Here is a 20608-nt window from a genome sequence, read left to right as displayed (position 1 = left end):
AAGTGACAAATATGATATATGCAATCTTGCCATTTTATTATAAACCATACTCGTATTCATCTTATTCATCATCTCTGGGTTTTATATATGTAGTTAAATGATTTTTTTTAAATTCTCTATCAAATATATTACAGATCCACTCCAAATGCCAAACCAGATATTTTTATGCCCTCCAATGTAAAGTATCAGAGCCCAGATATTCGAGAACATTGGTTCCCAAATATTTGCTTCACGAATTGACTGCAAAGGAATCATCTGAGATATTTGTTAAATACAGCTTTCTAGGCCCCACTGAATCAGATATCTGAGGATGATATCCTATAGACTTCTGCCCCCAGTCATACTTGCTTCAGGGGCCCTGGATTTAAGAACTAAAGCTCATGAACACCAACATGTGTAGTTAGGTGACAGCCCAATAGATTTAGTCATAACTCCCAATGTTCTTGAACCTAAGAATTTCATGGAAAATAACTTGATTCCTGCCCATGGTTTGGTTCATAGATAGTAAGAAGGAGGGTACAGAAGCTGTTAACGAAAGTCATAGTGTAGCAAGGGAGAACAAGGAAGCTAATGGGGAGAAAAATACAGCTTTACGTGACGGAGTGGTGAGCACAAGATGCTACCACCGCTTCCCACTCTAGTTCTTGTGGTAGGAGAAAGCCTTTCCATACATGTGGATGGAAAGCCTTTAACAAAACATCATAGAAACAAAACAAACCACCAGCACCCACAAAATGTCTCTTACTAGAGAGTCAGCAGTTCTGCTATGAGAACATGACACAGGCCCCTGAGGGGATAAAACTTCCTGTTTTTTTCAGAGCTCCTATGAAAGCCCTAATCTCCCAAGACACAGAAATGTGTATGATACACAGACAGGGAATGTTTACTTTAACTTCCCCTAGAAATATTTTACTCTTCACATACCAGGACAATTAGATCTCTATCTGTTTGTCTAGTTAATTGTTTTTTTTCTGTTTGTTTTTGTTTTTGTTTTTTTTAAAGATTTTATTGGGGAAGGGGAACAGGACTTTATTGGGGGAACAGTATGTACTTCCAGGACTTTTTTCCAAGTCAAGCTGTTGTCCTTTCAATCTTAGTTGTGGAGGGTGCTGTTCAGCTTCAAGTTGTTGTCCTTTCAGTCTTAGTTGTGGAGGGCGCAGCTCAGCTCCAGGTCCAGTTGTTATTGTTAGTTGCAGGGGGCACAGCCCACCATCCCTTGCGGGAGTCAAACCGGCAACTTTGTGGTTGAGAGGACGCACTCCAACCAACTGAGCCATCCGGGAGCTCAGCGGCAGCTCAGCTCAAGGTGCCATGTTCAATCTTAGTTGCAGGGGGCGCTGCCCACCATCCCTTGGGAGACTCGAGGAATTGAACTGGCAACCTTGTGGTTGAGAGCCCACTGGCCCATGTGGGAATCGAACCGGCAGCCTTCGGAGTTAGGAGCATGGAGCTCTAACCGCCTGAGCCACCGGGCCAGCCCATAGTTAATTGTTTTGATGTGAAAGAATAATAAAACATTTCCTGACTTCTTGAGAGGACCAAACGGGTGACAGCTGGACTAGATCCCTTAAGACCCCAAGGTGCCATGATAACTGGAGCACTCTCTTAGGTATTTACATTTCAAAAGGGATGAAGCCCAGACCAAGGAGTCATCTCTAGGTTATAAAAACTGGGACCTGGGTTTATCTACAATAGAAAGACATATTTATATTCCATCAGGTTAGGGTGAGAACCCAACATTCCCATCCCATCCCATCCCATCCCATCCCATCCCATCCCATCCCATCCCATCCCATCCCATCCCATCCCATCCCATCCCATCCCAAAGAAACAAAGATTTGGTTTTGATTTTGGTTTTTGTTTCTCTCTCCATTTTGGAAGGAGAGGGCCCACTGTCTCAAGTATATAAAAATAGAGGCTCTGTTGTTCTCTAACCCTCACTTATGGAGTGTGTGGCCACTCTTGAAGGAGATATTTTTATCTGGCTTTCATCTCTTTTCTCTGTGGATAAGGTACAGGGAATGGAGTCCAATGTGCTTATTATTTACTGCAAAATAACACTGTCTGATTCAGAACAATTCATGTACACGTTCAGAATAAACTAATGAAAACGAATATTAAAAACCCAAACCTCCCTACCCTGCCTTGCCAAAAATGGTACATAAAGAAGAAAAAGTGTTTTCCTACCTAAGAGCAATAGTTGTGCATACAGATGACTCATATCTAGAGGCAGATGGTGCCAGAGCCTCAGGTGACAGGTGCAAGCATAGACAGAAGATGCCAAAAGTGTACTCAGGAAGAACCTTTGGCCTTCCCCCTAACTGCCTAAAAGAATTCAGATACAGGACCTGCTCCAGGAAGCGAGCTATCGTTATTGATAACTATAGTATCATACGAGTATGAACTAGGTGTGATAGACAGGGAAGAACCTAGGAAAATCTGTTAAAATTCCTCTACTGTGTCTCATTCTTTCTATATGACCCAGCAAACATTTGTTTACCAAACATTTGCTCTTTTCATCTTCCTGGTAATTGCTTTCCTTCCCTTTGAGGTCCCAGATGCTACTACCCCCTTCTCCTTGGCTCAGGATGGCACATAAGCCTCTTTTTTGCCTGAGTGTCTATGGAATCTCTCATGTTTCTGTGGATTCCCCAGACATACGCAATTACATTTGATTTTCTCTTGTTAATCTGCCTCATATCAATTTAATTTTTAGACCAGCCAGTAGAACTTAGAAGAGTAAAGGAAAAAAAAATTTCCCTCCCCAAGAGTAGACTATTATCAGTATTTTAAGATAATTTTTTTGGTTGTTTCAAATGTTTACCTTTTTGTGAGTTATTTTGCTGCTCACCTTCATAATGCATGTTCAGGTGTGGACTTAAAACACTACTATTTGCAGCAGAGTTATTTAGTATAGATCTCAAAATGAGAAATACCTGTTAGTGTCTGTCATAGTTGCCTAAGTAAAATCAAAATATTTAATAATGTCAAATGTTTGAAGGCAATTTGTTAGATAATAGAGTATAAAAATAGCTAAATTGACATTTTTATTTGTAGTCTACAGTCAGCCCACACAATACTTTTGTTCAGTCAAAGCATTATGAGAATTAAATAAAAATGTGTTTTAAATTTTTTAGAAATGATAGCATTAGATGTGTGTATGTGTGTATATCTATTTATATCTAAAGCCAATATATAGGTGTGTATATATATATGCATATATATATATATAGAGAGAGAGAGAGAGAGAGACGGTAATAGAATTATTATTCTTAAATATAGACATATATTATTAGACTGGTCAAAAAAAAACATAATTTTTTATTAAGCCAACCACGTTAAAGATTAGGAGTCTGTTGAATAGGTCATGAACCACTAGTTTAATGTTTCCACAGTGTTGTTTTTTTTTTCTCTGATATCTGATCCTCATTATGCTACAGAGATTTTGTCTCCATAGAACACTTACTTTAATGAAGACTTGTTAATTCATTATCTGTTTGATTGTTACCTGAAACAACAATGTTTGGTAACAAAGAAGAGAACCTGTTAAAAAGAACAATAGAATGCAAATTCTCTATCACTATTGAAAGGATTCAAACAGAGCCTCCTACCAGAAAACTGTAGTACATAGTTTCCAAAAGGCTGGTTTGGAAGATAGGAGAATGACTGATGCAGTCAGCTTACTTCTGAAAATTCATATGCAGAGAGATGAATTCTAGAAGCAAAAAAGCTATAAAACCCTAACGCCAGCATACTGAGCCCAGCTACTGAGGTTGGTGCCCAAACATCTCCCATGAAAAGATTCCTCACTGTGTCTGATTCATCTAGGAATAAATTATTTGAAGACCTTGTGGAATTAGAAAAGAAGCATTTCATTGAACTATCAGTTCTGTGTAGACATGATACACTATAAACAAATCTCTTAAGCAGCAACCGTCTCCAATGAGCTCAAATAATCAATTATAGTTTTATTGAAAGTCTTTTTAATATCTGATGTTGCCAAAAAGCAGGTTAACAGTTGACCCATTCCTGAAGATATTAGTGCAGATTCTTAAGTAATCATTATTCATTCATAGGGAACATTCTACATCAAGCATCTGTAATTCTTTGGTTTCTAAATTTGTTTATTACTTCAACTGTCAGTATATATCATTCAGTGAAAAACTGAGTCTACTGATGATGGACTCAATAGAGCTTAATCCTGAGTGAAGATATAAGAATGTTAATTACAGTGGACGTGTGTCATTAGTGTCTACCTAAATTGTTTTCAGTGCTTTCTCTATATGGTTGTAGTTCTCCATGCTATGCATTCCGCCTCCCCATCACAGCATTAAAAAACTACATTTCCCAGAACTCTTTGCTGACAAGGTACAGACATGTGACTTAGATTTCACCAATCAGATACAAGTTAATGAATCTTTTATTTGATTGGCTACATGAGAAAGCAGGAGCTGACATCCATATTTGCAAGCATGGGTGTTTCTGAGTTTGAGGGTGAGTGAAGCAGCTTCTGGAATTACAGCAGAGGTTGTGGAGTTTTAGTGGTTACTGGTGGCAGCGGTACCTTGTAGACCATGGTGTAAGCAAAACTGGTCTGCAGTCAGACAAGGCAACCATTCCCTTAACAATTCTATCTGTGCTATTTAATTAATTCCAGCCGTTCATATATGCTGACCTTGTGTAACCTATTTAAAAATGACACTTTGTTTCATTAGACTTACCAGTACATGTTTATTTTCTGGAATACCGAGCTATTATTGATTTCTGAGACTGCAGGTACATTAAAATCAGCATGAACCATGTTTTCTTACTTTTTGGTAATTCAGTTTACAATATTTAAGCTCAGCTTAGTTACAAAGTGCCAGATGGCAACTAATTGCCAAGAACTCATTAGGCAAACACTATGTAATATACAGAACGAAAATATGGAAATCGTAATCATCTGTGGCTGTGTTTTTAAGTTTATACCAGTTACATATTTTGGGGGGAATAATATTCTAAAATGAAACCCAAATATATTTCATAAGATATTTAGCACTGGAGTCTTTTCTCAGTACTCTCTTTTATACAGTTGCATCCAAGCTTCACAAAGCAGTGTTGAATTCTGGTGCCCTGAATTTTCTGCTACTGCACATCCAAAATTTCATTGTCATTGCTTTGGTGTTATTCTTCAATGCCTTTCTTTCTTTCGCTATCCAATTAACCTCCAAATTCTATTAATTTTACTCCTAAATGTATTTTGCATTGATCTACTTTTCTCAATATTTACTTCCATTATCCTAGTTCCGGCCATCATCATCTCACCTAGACTGTTATAATACAGTTTTCACTGGCCCTCTGATGATATTCCTGCCTTCTCTAGTTCTATACACACCAGCTAAAGTGATCCTCCCTGCTTTTATTAAAGCTTTCAATCACTATCCATTTAACTTAGAATAAAATCCTGTAGTTACTGTGATGTTACAATTTGGGTGCCTCAAGAAGTCTCTGGGACAGAGCCTAGTGTGCAGGAGGTTTAGTAGGAAGCAAGGCAATTCCCAAGAGGTCTGCTAGCTGAGGGCAGTCAGCAGGCAGCACCACTAGATGGTAGAAGAAATGCTTCAGTTCTGAAGGGGAATCTGGATGGTACATCACAGCATCTACTATCCATGTTCCTGCAACAATGGTCCCTGCCATCTCCTGCAGTACTAGCTCATGTCATACTTCCTTCACTCATGCTTCTGACACAGTGGCCTTCTGTCAGGTCCTAGGAGACCAAAATCTTTTACTGCCACAGGACCCCGTGGCTTTTCTCCTGTGCCCAGAATATGCTCCCCAACTCTTAATGAGGCTGTCTTGTTCTTCAGGTCTCTGCTTAAATATCACTTTTCCCAAATGGTACCCCCTCACTCCCCTAATTGTGGGTAATTGCTGTTATTGTTTGTCACAACACCGCATTTATTTCCTACATTGCACTCATTACAGTCTTTATCTTTTAAATTGCTATTATTTGGCTTTTCCACAAAAATACAAGGTCTGACAATTAAGTTCGCTAACTTGTTGCAATGATGTTGCTAAACTTTTTTGATATCAGAGGGATTATTCATTGTGAATTTGTACCAACTGGACAAACAGGTAACCAAATTTACTATTTGGAACTACTCAAAAGGGTGTGTGAAAAAGTTAGATGACCTGAACGTTTCACCAACATTTCATGGCTCTTGCATCACGACAATGCACCAGCTCACACAGCACTGTCTGTGAGGGAGTTTTTAGCTGGTAAACAAATAACTCCCTGCCTACTCACCTGATCTGGCCCCCAATGACTAATTTCTTTACCCAAAGATAAACGAAATATTGAAAGGAAGACATTTTGATGACCATAATATGTTAAAAAATAAATGCTAAAATTCTCTTACAACACAAAAAACAAGTACCTAAATGTAAACAAATGACAATTCGAATGAAAAAGAAAGATTTTTTTCCCTGAAAGTTTGGGCCTAAAACGTGAGTGCACATTATATAAGGGAGTGCATTATACACAGCAAAATATGGTACTTTTACTACATAAGTGTGTGTTACATGCCACTGAGTTTGGTCTGCTCCTGGCAACCCTATGAGTGAGTGGTGTCCACAATATCCTGTCCTCAACAGCCCAGCTCAGCTCCTGGAGACTCATGCCTATGGCTTCTTTTATGGAATTAATCCACCATATCTGTTGTTTCTCTTTTCCTGTTGCCTTCTATTTTTCCCAGCATTGTTGTCTCTTCCAAAGACCCCTGCCTTCTCATGATGTGCCCAAAGTAGGACAGTTTCAGTTTTGCCTCCAGCCATGTTTAGGCTTAATTTGTGCTAGATTCCACTCGTTGGCCTTTCTTGAGTCCCAGGGTGTTCATAGATCTCTCCTCCAACACCACATTTCAAATGAATCAATTTTTACCCTATCAGCCTCCTTTACTATCCAACATTCCCATCCACACATAGTAATTGGGAGCATGAGGGTGTGCGTGGTCTTAGCCTTGGTCTCTAATAGCACATCTTTGATCTTGGAGATCTTTCCTAATTCTTCCATTGCTGCCCTTCCGAGTCTCAGCCTTCTCGCAACCTTTTGGCTATAGTCTCCATTTGAATTGATAACTGAACCAAGGTAATAAAATATTTAACAATTGTGATGTCTTTATGGTCCATGTTCAAGTTGTGTGTTTCTTCTGTAATCATGATTTTTATCTTCTTAACGTTCAAATGCAGCCCTGCTTTGGCACTTTCTTCTTTCACTTTCATCAGAAGTCTTTTCAAATCATTGCTACCTTCTGCCAGTAAGATGGTGTCACTGTATATTGTAAGTCATGGCTGTTTCATCTACCAGTTGTCACTCCTCCTTTCCCGGAGTCTGGCCCAGTTTTTCATATGATATGTACTGCTTACAAATTAAACAAGCAGGGAGATAAAACGCACCCTCGTCTGACACGTTTGTCGATAGGAAATGATTCTGCCTCTCCATATTCTGTCCTGACAGTGGCTTCCTGCCCACACTACAGATGACACATCAGGAAAATGAAGTGCTGAGGCAGCTCATTTCTTTCAGAGCAGCCCATAGCTTTTCATGATCCACACAGTTAAAGGCTTTACTGTGTCTATAAACATGGATTGATCTTCTGAAATCCTCTGGAGCACTCCAGTATCCAATGAATGTTTGCAATTAGATAGCAAGTGCCTCTTCCTTTTCTGAATCCAGCTCGAACATCGTGCTCTTCTCACCTCGCATAAGGTAGAAGCCTTTGTTGCATCACCTTGAGCATCACTTTCCTTGAACTTCATATAAATAAAATTATACCGAACGTTTTTGGGGGCATATAAGGAATCATTTCCTCAGCATTATGTTTGTAAGAGTCATACATGGGTGCAGCTGCAGTTTATTTTCCTAATGAACTAAATGCCTGGGCCTAGTTCCCTGACAGTTTGGCTAAGCCGAAACCAGATGGTGTCCATTGAGCTGCTGTGGCATTCAGCTTCAGTGCCCACAATGCAGACCTGAAATGGGTACAGTCTCTCCACTCAGTGGATGGAATTCAGTTCCATTCTTGTAACTCTGGCCAATACTCCCCTCGTTAGATTTTTATGGATTCTAGGGCTGTTGCCTAGTTGTTTGGTCTGCCACTTGGAAAACTGTAAACTGGCACATTTAAGACACTCCTCTTTGAGACCACAAACTATGGAAACAAATGGTGTTACTAAATGAACCACCTGGGTCATTCATGTGGATGCCCGTGGTTCATTCTGATGAGAACAACTCAAGCCACTGACTGAGTCTGTGCACCTGGTTTGCAAAGGTTGCTGCCTGGATCCATCATCACACTGCACATGGTAGCATATCCACCATAATAGGTGGGAAAAAGCAAAAGATTCTGCTTATGATGCAAAGGCTAACACTGCACCAGACATGTTCCTCCTGTCATTTGTCTCCCAGTGAAGGAGGCTGCAGGGCCTGGGGCATGCCCCGCCCACTCCAGGCAGATTACCTGCATCAGAACTTTCATGCTCTCCTAGACCTGTCAGTGGTGCCTCACTACTGGTAACATTTGTTTTGTTTGTTTATGATATTTTCTGTTTTTCCAGTCCAATCAGTTAACCGCTGTGGCTCTTGAAAGTTATCTGCCATGTATTCAGCTTTCTGGACCATTTTCAGTCCCTCAGTGGTATACTTCTTAACACAAAAACTAGTCAACGGTAGTAAGTGAATAGTCAAGGTATTTGATGACCCTTCCATGCTTCTTACCATCCACAGTCATCTGATACTGTTGAGCATTTGAACAACTTCCTCAATAATAAACTCAAAAAGAAACTTTGAGCTTACCTCCCTCACCTCCCCCTGATCTGCACACTTAGTAAGGCCAATTGGTCAATGTATGTGTCTGTCTCCAGAAAAGGAGCCTCCCCTCTCATCTGCTTCCTGGGTGATGATCAGAATGAAAGGAATGGGAGTTATACAGATACATTTTGGAAGTCCAGGATTCTACCCTGACCATTCCTAGGCATAATGCATCTTTCTTTCCCCTTAATAACAAACCAATCTGGTCAGTACACCTTCCAGGTGGCAGCCCAGCCAAAAGGGGCCTTTGGGGATTCAAACTAAATTCCAGTTGAGCCACCTGGATACATTTTTTTGGAGTTACAGGGCCCTAGATCATGAGGATAATGATGATTGGTTGTAGACACTGCTTGCCATGTCCCACTATGATGGCCCACATAGGCTAAACTTGGAGATGTAATAGAGCTCTGTATTAAAATTCCCTTGTCCCTATTGCATCTGACTCTTATGAACAAGAGGTCGGCATGCGAATCAAGAATGACTGGAAAAAGGTGAAGTTATAGCTAATGAAATGGAGTAAGACCATTGTGTGCCAGTGGAGGGGGAACTCCAATCTGAGCACATAAAGAGGGTACACCGTAGACCAGGGAGGTACAGGAAGGGAAGGACATTAATGATCTTTGCCCTTCAGATCTGCCCCCACGACCTTCCTCACAAAGGAAAATGGCCTGTTGCAGTTTTCCAGAACTGTTGAAGGCAACTTCAGTTTAATTTGGTTGGATCTGGCATCTCCAATCAAATGGTTCTAACCAGTTTGATCACCCATCCCATTGACTGTAATGAGAAGTCTATTGGAAACTAGGAGGGGACAGCCGTGGCTCCTGCAGCTCCTGTCGATACCTCTGATGTCTTCTGCACTTGTACTGCTGCAGGCATCACTCAGTTTTTCCATGGGGTGGGAAAACTAGCAGTTGAAGTATGGACAAACCAAACAGGTTTCACTAACTGCCCTCAGGCAGTCTCCTCAAAAATCATGACTGAACTCAATTATCAAAGTAAACTGAGAACGTTAAGATTTACCAGGCATCAGAAGGCCATGTTGAGGCACCATCAACCCGAGTCACCCTTCCCCCATATAATGTAGGTATTACTTAGGGTCACCCAACAACTGTAAACCATACTTTCTTTGCAGGGGCACCACGGGCATCCTTGGGGTGGTGCATCTTGTGTGGAAGCCAGACATTAATTTACCTCCATTCTGAAACCAAAGTGTTTTGCAGCTAAGGAGTGATTTAGAAAACACCCCCAGTAGACCATATAGCCCTCAGATGACTCAGTGATCTCTCCAAAATGAGGCTACCAGCCATGCAGGGTCTCTAGACCCACTCCCACTCTCAATGGGTGGACACAAAGTACGGCGAGGCCAAAAAGGAGCACCAATGGAGCCATGGATAGGGGGTTCATACCATTATATTCTCACTGGCATCTGGGTTGGAGACACAGGAAGCAGGCTCCACACGATGCGCAATCCGCTGTCCGGTTCTCTGCCAACCAACCCACCTGCCAATGTAGCCATGGCAGTTATATTAGTGGCTAATGGCTAACCGGTTACAGCTGATGGCCAACTAGTTACATCTGATGGCCATCTGATTACAGCTGATGGCCATCTAATAACCGAGTCAGCAGCTTTCCATGTGAGGCCGAGAGCCTGGAAACTACTCTCCTGGCTCTGTCCCCACACTACCCTTGACTTGGGAGTTGCTCCCCAGAGAGATAAGTGACTCACTATGCATGCTCTCAGGGTAATTATTCCCATAGTGAGAGTCTTGCATTGAGAAAAGTTAGCTCAAAATTTGTCCCTAACTTTAGCTAAAGTGATCAATGAAACTACCTTAGTGCTGGAAGGCAGGCACTGATGGTTTACAGGAATCGTTCAGCCTGTTGTGTCCAGGACTCTGGGAGCAATGGTTGATATCACTACTGCAAAATTTTCCTCATTCTGCTGCTTGGAGTCTTATTAATAGTAGCCTTAATTACATGCAGTAATGAGACAAATTGGATAGATTTGCTCCCAGTCTTTGTTGATCAGATGAGTCACAGTGGCTGACAGAGTGACCTACTCATGAGAAAATTAGCCAGAAGCCACGATGGTACAGAAATGAAGGGTGAAGATGTTACCACATAATTCTCCATGGGTCTTTTGATCTTGTAAGCAGATGTACTTGCTGCCTTTTTTTCTAGACAATCTTTTCAAGGATGTTTGTATAGCAAATAGCCTTGGGAGCTAGAAATCAATGTCTTCCTCTGGAGCAGAGGGCAGGTTTGTGTGTTACACATTATAGTAAAGATAATGGTCTTCCTCCAGGCCAAAGTTTAGTCAGGCTTATTGCCCATTACAAAATATCTGGGTTCCTAAACTTGGAATTTCTCAGCTGTGACACAAACCCGCTGCATGTGCAGCATGTATCTGAGCCCCTCCACGTTGCCCCTGAAGGACTTGGAGACAAGAGGAATTTATGCAAAGACTATGCTCTTGCTCCTTTCTGTTCCATGAATGATAAAGTCTTTGACTTGAAATAAAGTATTGACATAGGAGGCTCATGTGTCCTATGAGAAGCCATGAAACTATAGCAGGTTAACTGATCATGTTGCAAGTAGAAGAAAACCCCAGATCTTTCACAGTTCTTGACAGGGAGTATTTTTATTTTTTAATTAGCCTGCTTGGGAGTCACTGGGCTTTTTGAATTTGTGGATTAATATCTTTCACTAATTTTGGGAAATTCTCAGCCATTGTCTTTCCAAATTTTGCTTCTGACCATTCTCTTTCCTCTTTTTCTAAGACCTTGATTAAATATGTGTTAGATTTTCTAACTGTATTTTATATTCCTCTTGTTCTTTCTTCAATTTCTTTCATCTTGGATGGTTTCTTCTGACTTATCTTCAGATGTACTAACTTTCTTTTAGTTATGACTACTCTGCTGATGCACTCATCTATTGAGTTATTAATTTCAGATATTGTGTTTTCCAGTTCTAAGATATCTTATTTTATTTTTTTTTAGCTTTTAAATTGGTGATGTCCTTTTTAAAGATTCCAGTTTTCTGCTAAAATGTTAAAGTATGGCTTCCATCTCTATAAGCTTAGTAAAATACTTGATACATGTTAGATTTCTGGAAACTTCCAGAAACCTACCCAGAATACCTGTGGGGCAATTTCTGTTGTTTCTTGTTTGCGCTGGTTCTCATTCGTGTCACCTCTTTTTGTGCGCTCCCTTATTTTTGAATGAGTGCTAGATACGTTGTAAAAATATGTATAGAAATCATTTAAAGCCTACAATGTTATCTTTCTCCCAAAAGCTTTTTATTGTCCGTTTGTTTCTGACAGGTTCCTGTGGGTACTAGCAATCTCGAATAACTTCAATCCAATTTCTGGGATTGAAATTTTCTAGACTATGTAGATTGTAGTCATTCAAAAGGGCTAGTTTGCTTCTGGTTCATTCTTAGTCAATATTTCACTTCTTTTGGGTATCAATTCTAAGTGTGAGTACTTTACCATGGTCCTCAATCTTGGCAGGTCTTGAACTTCAACTTTCATATCCCCTTTCTCCAAGAGACTGTTAGAAGGATAGCTTAACCTCTCTGCCATCTCTTCCTGACAGGCTAAGTTCTTCCTGTTCCCAGGGCAAAAGGTGCCCTAAATCCCACGTTCCCCTCTCCAGATTTCCCTCATGTCCTAAATTCTTGATCCAGTGATTTCTCACTTTTTAAAAATAGTTTATTGATACTACTAGAAACATGGTTTTAATATTTCACCCAGAAAATTTTGTTGTCTCAAATGGGAAGTTTGTTCTGAATTAACTAGCCTGCCATTACTAGAAGCCAGGATTTATTTATCTTGTCAGTGTAGTTTTATTTTATTGCAGTGTAATTTACATAGACTAAGATGCACAGATCTTAAAAATACAGTTGATGAGGTGTTCTTTTTTTTTTTCAAGTATATGTTCCATCTTACCATTACCCAAATAATGAGAGAAAATATTCCCATCTTCCTGGAAACTTATCTCATTTCTCTTTGCAGTCAACCCTTCTGCCCCACCCCAACCCAATATAAAAGAACCTCATATAAAAGAAATAATATAATATATACTCTTTTGCTCAACTATGTTTTTGAGATTCATCTATGTTTTGCACATATCAGTAGCATAATCCTTTTATTATTCAACTGTATTTTGTTTTATAAATATATACAATATCCATTTTCTATTGATGGACATTTGGATTATTTCCATTTTGGGTTCATATGAATACATCCATTATGGAAATTTTCAGGATTCAGTCTTTGAGTCTGAATTTCTTGTGGGACTTAAGAGGGCCATTCATATTCAAATTTAAGGCATCTCTGTTATTGGAGATTCTCAAATCACACTGAGGTACACACCAAGCCACATCTTCCAACTTAGCCTTCATCAGTTTGTTTTAGCTGCCACATTTTTTGTTATTTTTAAATTCATTTATTTAACAAAAAGCACTTAGTAAGTGCTGAACACTATTCCAAATATGTTTAAATTGTAACTTATTTAATAATCCTGACAATCCATTGAAGTAGTTGTTATTAGTATAAAGTTTCTACAAATGAAGAAATGGAGACACAGAATGTTTCACCAACTTGCGGGAAGTCACAGAACTAGCAAATAAGAGGGTCAGGATTCAAATCTGGATAGTCGGGCTCCAGAAGCAATGCTGCCTCCTGGAAAATATGTGAGTAGGGAATGCCCACAACATACCTTCAGATGACCTGAGAATAAATAACCAGGCCCATTAAATATGTTGCAGGTGTTCTTTAAAGTAAGCCGTTGTATAAATGGTTTTATATTAAAAGCATATTAAATGTGCTTGTTTGAATAGCAATGTCATTAAACAGCAGAGACTGACCACAAGTTACAGATGGAGAAAAGAGACAGTTCAAATACCTATTGACCCTAATTCATCCCTCACTAATGTTCACTCACTTATTCAGAGTGGCCTTTTATTTTTTCCATGTATGAATTGCTAAATCCGTGTGACAAACAACGTGAGGCAATGAAGGGCACTGTTATTTGGCCGGTACCCTCAGTGTTGGGTACTGGCAAAACAACTAGCTGCCTTTCCTTGCCATGTTCCAAAAACCATGTCTTGGATTCATGGACCTCAATGTCATGCATATTCATCTTTTTAGTCTTTGCAAATACTTAACAAAGTGCGCCCCAGTTGTCTTTGCTGATGCTACAGACCAAGGCCAGGTGGGGGAGCTCTCCAAAGGGCACTACTTAGAAATTGTGACCAGACCAAGCTGGCAGACAACAACCATCACAAAATGAAGCCAAAACATAACTGTAACGAAAAACTGAGGCTTGATAATGGTGTATGCACCAAGTGAGAAAAACAAGGAAAAAATATAAAATGCTGAACTAACACTGAGGTTAGTGGTCAAATGAAGGCTTCTCTTTTTGTTGATTTTACATCCTTCCCATTCGACAAAGAAAAGTGCAAAACAAGTTGCATAATTTCAAGACAATCTATTGTTAAAGACTGGATATATTATTTGTTCCAAGTGCAGACCGAGTGAGCTGATGTTGAGGTTAACACCTGAGAGCAAGGACCTTATGCTCCTCATTCACTTGGATCCCAGTGCACAGCAGAGCCTGGAGCCCACCACAGAAATATACGGTAAACAGAAGGGCCATATCTTGACTTGCAGAGGAGTAAGTTGTACTTAGTAATGGTGAATTAGAGTTAGAGCTATTACTGTAGGGCAAGCTCGTTTATTATTTTCAAAAGGGTGATAAAATCAGGGCCTCACAAGTTGATGGGTTGCCTTTAAAAGGAAATTAAATAAAATGCAGGGCAAATTCTCATACACCTTCACAAGTTCGTATAAGAACTATTATCCTGTTTTGTAAATAAGAAAACAGGCTCAGAGAGTTATAGAACTTGCCCAAGTCCACACAGCTCGTAACGACAACTGCTAGATGCTCTTTGACGTAAATGCCCAGGCTTTGAGATGGTCATACAGCTTCCATTGTCTCCATTCCCGTACTGGTACAATTTTAATTCATGGGCTGCTTTAGAGTCATAGTAATATATAACAAAATATGTTTTGCTATTACCATTCGTATTATCAGAACCTTAAGGTAAGGTTCTGTAGTTCCAGATCCTTTGTTTTTTAAACCAGGAACCATGGATTCCAATGTGAGATCAGCTTTATTTCTAAGACCCAAAGTGTCTCCTCACTTCCCTGTGTGTCCAAAACTGTTGAGTACCTTTGTCATAGGCCTAGGAAAATAAATATTTCAAAATTTTTGTGATGAACACATTTCTTAGGAAGTTATAGCTACCTTTCATATATTAAAGCCAAAATATGTCATTCATTTTATATAGAACATTGGTTATGAATTCTGGTTATAGATATGGGCACATTTTCCAACACCAGAGGGAGTCTGGTAGACTTCTTTTATATAAGTACATGTGTATAGTTGGCAAAGTATGGTACTACTGGAAATTGAACATTTAGTTGGATTAGCACAGAGCAAAATCTTAGTGCCTACCAGACAACAGATTCTAATTTAAGTAATCTAATTAACAAAATAATAGACATCATTATATATAGCTAATATTTGCTGAGTTCTTATCATGATGCATACAGTCCTATGTGTTATTGCATTTAAACAAAAATGTGAGGTAGATCCTTTTATCATGAGGCTCATAATTGGAGATAAAAAATGTATTTGAACGGTGAGCATGCAAGGCAGTTCCAATGCTCTCAAAGATAGAAAGACCCTAATCTTACAATCCTAAAAAGGGTCATTCACAGACCCCAATTTTATTAGCCACATCCCAGGGTCATTGGTATGTTTTCCTTCTTTGAAGAAATTATAATTATTCTTTCCTAAATGTGTATATATACAAATGCTGATACAAGTGTCATGGTAGAAGTACCTGAAGGATTACTGAGACATCATCTCACTTCCAATGTGGTCCACTCTTTGAATCTTCAAAACAATGAAATAGTGAAAGTCTTCACCAAAGATGTGAGTGGGGCCCATTAGCTTCAGCCCAATGAAAGACACAAGTATTTAGCCAAGGACTAGTTATAACCCAAACATGGCACAAGTGTATGCTGTAAAATCACAGTGTGTGATAGAGTGGGATGAGCATGAGTGAACTAGACAATCTGAATGTTTCGACTCTAACCTATGAACAGTAACATGAGAAGAATTGCAGGGAGAAAAACTCAGGCTGGAATCCCAGCACTTCCACTTTAAGGGGTATAATCTTGGATAAATTACTTAGCTTCTTTAAGTCCCTGTTTCTCATCTGTTGTGCCGAAGGGACAATGGTACCTACTTCATAATTTCTTTATAAGGACTCCAGAAAATATAAATATATCAGGACTTTTTCTGTAAACGTGAGAGAAACCCCAATTCAAATTGGTTTAATTAACAACTAAAAGGAATTTGTTTCACATCATTGTCAAATCCATGTACTGTCAGTTCCGGCTGTTTCAGGTACAACTAGATGCAGGTATTCAAATGAAGACGTCATGATGCTACCTTTCCAAATCTCCACTCTGCTTTCCTTCTTAATGGCTTACTTCCTAGGCAGGCTATTTCTTTACTAACTCATTAGGCTTAGAGCTTGCCATCTTAACTTCCCCTGTAGTGTAAGAGTGTCTTTCTCAAAAACTTCAGCAGATGTCCCAGAAATAGCTTTCACTGGCTTAGTTTGGTCAGATGTCCTTTTCTGGGGCCAGGGGGTCAGGTACATGGACTGAGGTTGGGGGATGTATGATCCTGTTAAAAAATTCTGGGTTTGCAAGAAAAATAAAACCAAAAAGAACCCAACTTCATTGTAATGGATAAACTATCTGGAAAAGAATTTGGTATCTAGTATCAGTAAGTGTGTATTAATTTTAAAATGGAATCTATTTTTTTAAACCCTCAAATATGGAGAGCGACCAGCTTTCAGCCAAGTTTTCCAGGACTGTACATACATAACTAGAATCTGTTTAACGTAAGGCAACCTCTAGTTAGGGCTGACCACAATGTGTGCTGTTTAAAGTGACTCAATTTTTAGGATAGAAGCTGTTCTGAGTTTTGGAGAAAGCCTGCAACTTTCCCTCAAAGAGCCTGCATGAAATCTAAGTAAATGACAACTTTGTGTATAACATTTTACTTTACTTATGTATTATCATTAATGCTAGCAGAAATTACTTTTTTGTTCCATTATACAGAAAGTATGGCCAGAGGCCAAAAGCAAAATTAAAAAGAAAAAAAGACAAATTCTAAAAAAAAGAATTTACTACCAAGTAGCACGGTCAAACTATAGAATAGCAACTCATCCCAACTAATCATATAAATCATATGGATAATTATGGCGATTATTAAAATCTCTATGAGAGTTTATCCTTCATCAATAATTATAGATATCTAATAGGAACCAGAGGCATCAGTACCTGTAGTTCTGCTGTGAATGCATTAATTTTCTAAGACAGGAGCATTACATCACAAAGTTAAAGTCTGTATCAGGAGTTATGACAACATGCTGTGGTTTACCTTTGTGAAGTGTCTATTTCCATGAATTCAGCTTCTGGGATAAACTAAACAGAATCTACAGAATCTACTAAATGGAGATAAGGCTAAATTCAGTTGTTAATTCCCTTTAAGGATTTCAGCTTAAAGTGTAAACTTTTGTTTTTATTTCAAACTCTTATGTATTCTAAACATGTATGGTTCTAGTATATTCTAAACAGCTAAGAACTTCATTTGCTTTTATTTCTTCTCACGAGACTTTACAAAATTAAAAAATGAGGGTTATATTTTCAGTGGTGTTTGAGCTCAACAGTGAGCCATCAAGCTACCATTGACCTTCAGATTTATGAGCAAATGATCTTCTCAGTTTGTATTGACTGTGTATAAATTCTCCTCAAAACCCTGGTCTGGGGCTGGGAAGATGCCCACAATTGTACTGAACATTAGCAACCGTGCCATTTGAAGTGTATACCTGTAGTTCTGTTTTGGTTTTTGGTTTTGGTTTTTGAATAATAGGAATAAAAACGTCAATTAGAGCCTTGAAATTTCTACCAGAAAATAAGGGATCATGTTAAAAAAAAAAAAAAAAAGAAATGGTCATTTCAATATGGTCAGTGTAAAAATACTTACGCTGTTGACGTAAGGAACGTCTAACCCTATAGAGAATTGTCATGAGTTCATTTGAGCCAAACTGATGACAATTGCCAGGAAGCAAAATTTCAATGAATTGACAAAATGCTCTGGAGAATGACATTAGAATAAAAGGAGGAGACTTAAGAAAGGTTACATGAAATCCATTGATGGTAGATTAAACGGGTGGGAGAAAGCAAAGCAAGGGAGGAGGGAATCTCTGGGATTGGATAAAAAGTAAAACAGAGAGACACACATACTTCTTTTGCATTGGTGGGTAGGTATAGGAGAGTTAATATTAATAATTTACATTTACAGCACATAGAAATGGTATGCGGGCTACAAGATAACAATGAGGGGCTCTGTGGTCTCTGCTCTGGTGTAATGGGCTGTGCCTTGAGGGGTCTGGAAAAGGAGATTACTCGACATTTCAAAGGTATGTTATCCTAGATGCAAAAAGACAATAGAAATAGACAGGCTCGCTTGAGGTAAAGACTGACCTTTGTCAAGGAAGCTGTAGGTCTAAGATGTGACTACTGGCCATGACTTGCTTTTAGTTAGGAATTTTTATGTTCAGACGATCCTATGTGGTTATTTTTGGTCTCTGAGTTTGTAAGGCCCACCATGCAGGCCTCCTATGAGTTTGTCAGGTTTAGTATATGGTCCCTTTTTCATCCACAATGCTAAGACTAAGATTTATCAGCTGGAAAGCACTAGAAACAGGCAATTTTTATTATGTCCCATCGACATTTTTAATCTAATGACTTGGATCGATACTGTAGCTAAGTTAAAATAATTGAACACCATAATCTCTGGAAATGAGACACTCTCTTCTATGAGAATTTAAAGACTAACGGCCACATTTGAAAGTCATTAATGTATTCAACATCTCAATGACATGAAACTAAATCTCTCAAACACAACAAGAAAAATTGCCAATTCATGTATTACCCTAGGATGCAAGAGGAGGGACAGCAAGAGATTTGAAAGGAGAAAGGTTGGGAGTCCCAGGGTAGCCTTAGAAAGGACATCCATATGGTGGAGAGGAGCAGAGCCAGTACCTAGAAAGGTGACAATAGGAGGAAGCCAAGAAGTCATTTTTTCTATGGAAGTTGCTTTTAGGATCACTCCTTCAAACTGCTGTCCTGATTCCCTCTCCGTCATCTTATTAAAATTCTGAATTGAAAGTCACCAGTGAACACCTCTGGCCAAACCTAATATCCTTTTCTTTATCTTTACTCTTTTTCTTCTTAGTCATTTAACCATGTTTTGAACAGTCCGCGTTTTCAATGTACTAACTTTTGACTACCCTATTTTTTGGCTCCTCTATCTGCTTCCTCTCTGTTATTTTTATGGGATTCACTCACCAGCTCTTAGCTTTGAATAATCCAAAAGTATTAGCCTAGTCATGAAGCTTTTCCTTATTTCTTGAGGACACACGAGATTCCATCTCATTTAATCATCACATATAGCCAGCCCTACTCATTTAGATACTAATTTAGGTACCTGATTATGTACAATCTCAGACTAATCTCTTCAGTGTGTGTGTGTGTGTGTGTGTGTGTGTGAATCTGGATGACTCTGTCTCATTCTCTGTATGCATAAATCATACTTGCATATTCAGATTGTAAGTGCTTAAAAATAGAAAATATGAGCAGTAACTTGAGCATGTATTTTAGAGTCAGGACTATGTTCAAATAGTGCTATTGCTTATAATGAACTTGTATAGATCATTAAAGTTCTCTGAACCCAACTTTCTACATCTTTAAAATTAAATCATAATACTCACCCCTCTGAGATAGAGATAGTAAATGAGAAGATTTTTGTAAAACATGTAGCATATAGTGGACTTGCAATAACTGATTTCTTCCTGTATTTTAAACTTCTCTCACATCACCCATTGTAGAAATACAATTGTTGAGCTCAATTTTGGTTTGATTGATGGATTGAAACTAACAAAATTAGGACAATTAGGATTTACTGGCTTAGCAACCAAATCCCACTACCACACCTTCTCAACAATGTAAATTATTAAAGTATTATCTCAATAAATCACTTAAATTACTAATCATTATTTTATTTTTTAAGAAAAAGCTAATGCCTGGAAAATAGCAACCCAATACTTTTCATTTGTCTTTTAAATATTAATAAAGTTATTCATGGTGTTATTTGGGAGGGTCTATAATGTGAGAAATACAGCGTCTCATTTATATTTGATGAGTTCACTTACTGTGAGTTATTTTATTTAACCTTAAGTTTTATTTAATGATTAATGGAACTAATGATAGTAAAAGTTGCCTAAAGAGAGTACATCCCAACACAGAAAATGGAGGTGAGTATCAAGAAACTCATTAAAATAAAACCTGACATTTTGACAGAAAGTCCTAAATATTGGACAGTAATATTTTTCTAGTAGTAAAACTATAGGGATTTAAATGCAATGTACAATGATAGCAGCCTTATGCAAATGAAAGTGTTTCTCAACCCAAAAGAATCCATGCCCGATTAGCTAATGTGGAGATAATTATTTATAATAGCATTTACTGGTAAAGAGGAAGGAGTGAAACATTAGATGGACACTTTGGTGTGACTTAGGCAGGATTTATTCATAATTCTAAAGCACCGA

The sequence above is a fragment of the Rhinolophus sinicus genome, chromosome 16, assembly GCF_057876585.1.
Source record: "Rhinolophus sinicus isolate RSI-liver-muscle chromosome 16, RSI-T2T, whole genome shotgun sequence".
Classification (NCBI taxonomy): Eukaryota; Metazoa; Chordata; class Mammalia; order Chiroptera; family Rhinolophidae; genus Rhinolophus; species Rhinolophus sinicus.
This window is presented reverse-complemented; position numbering follows the sequence as displayed.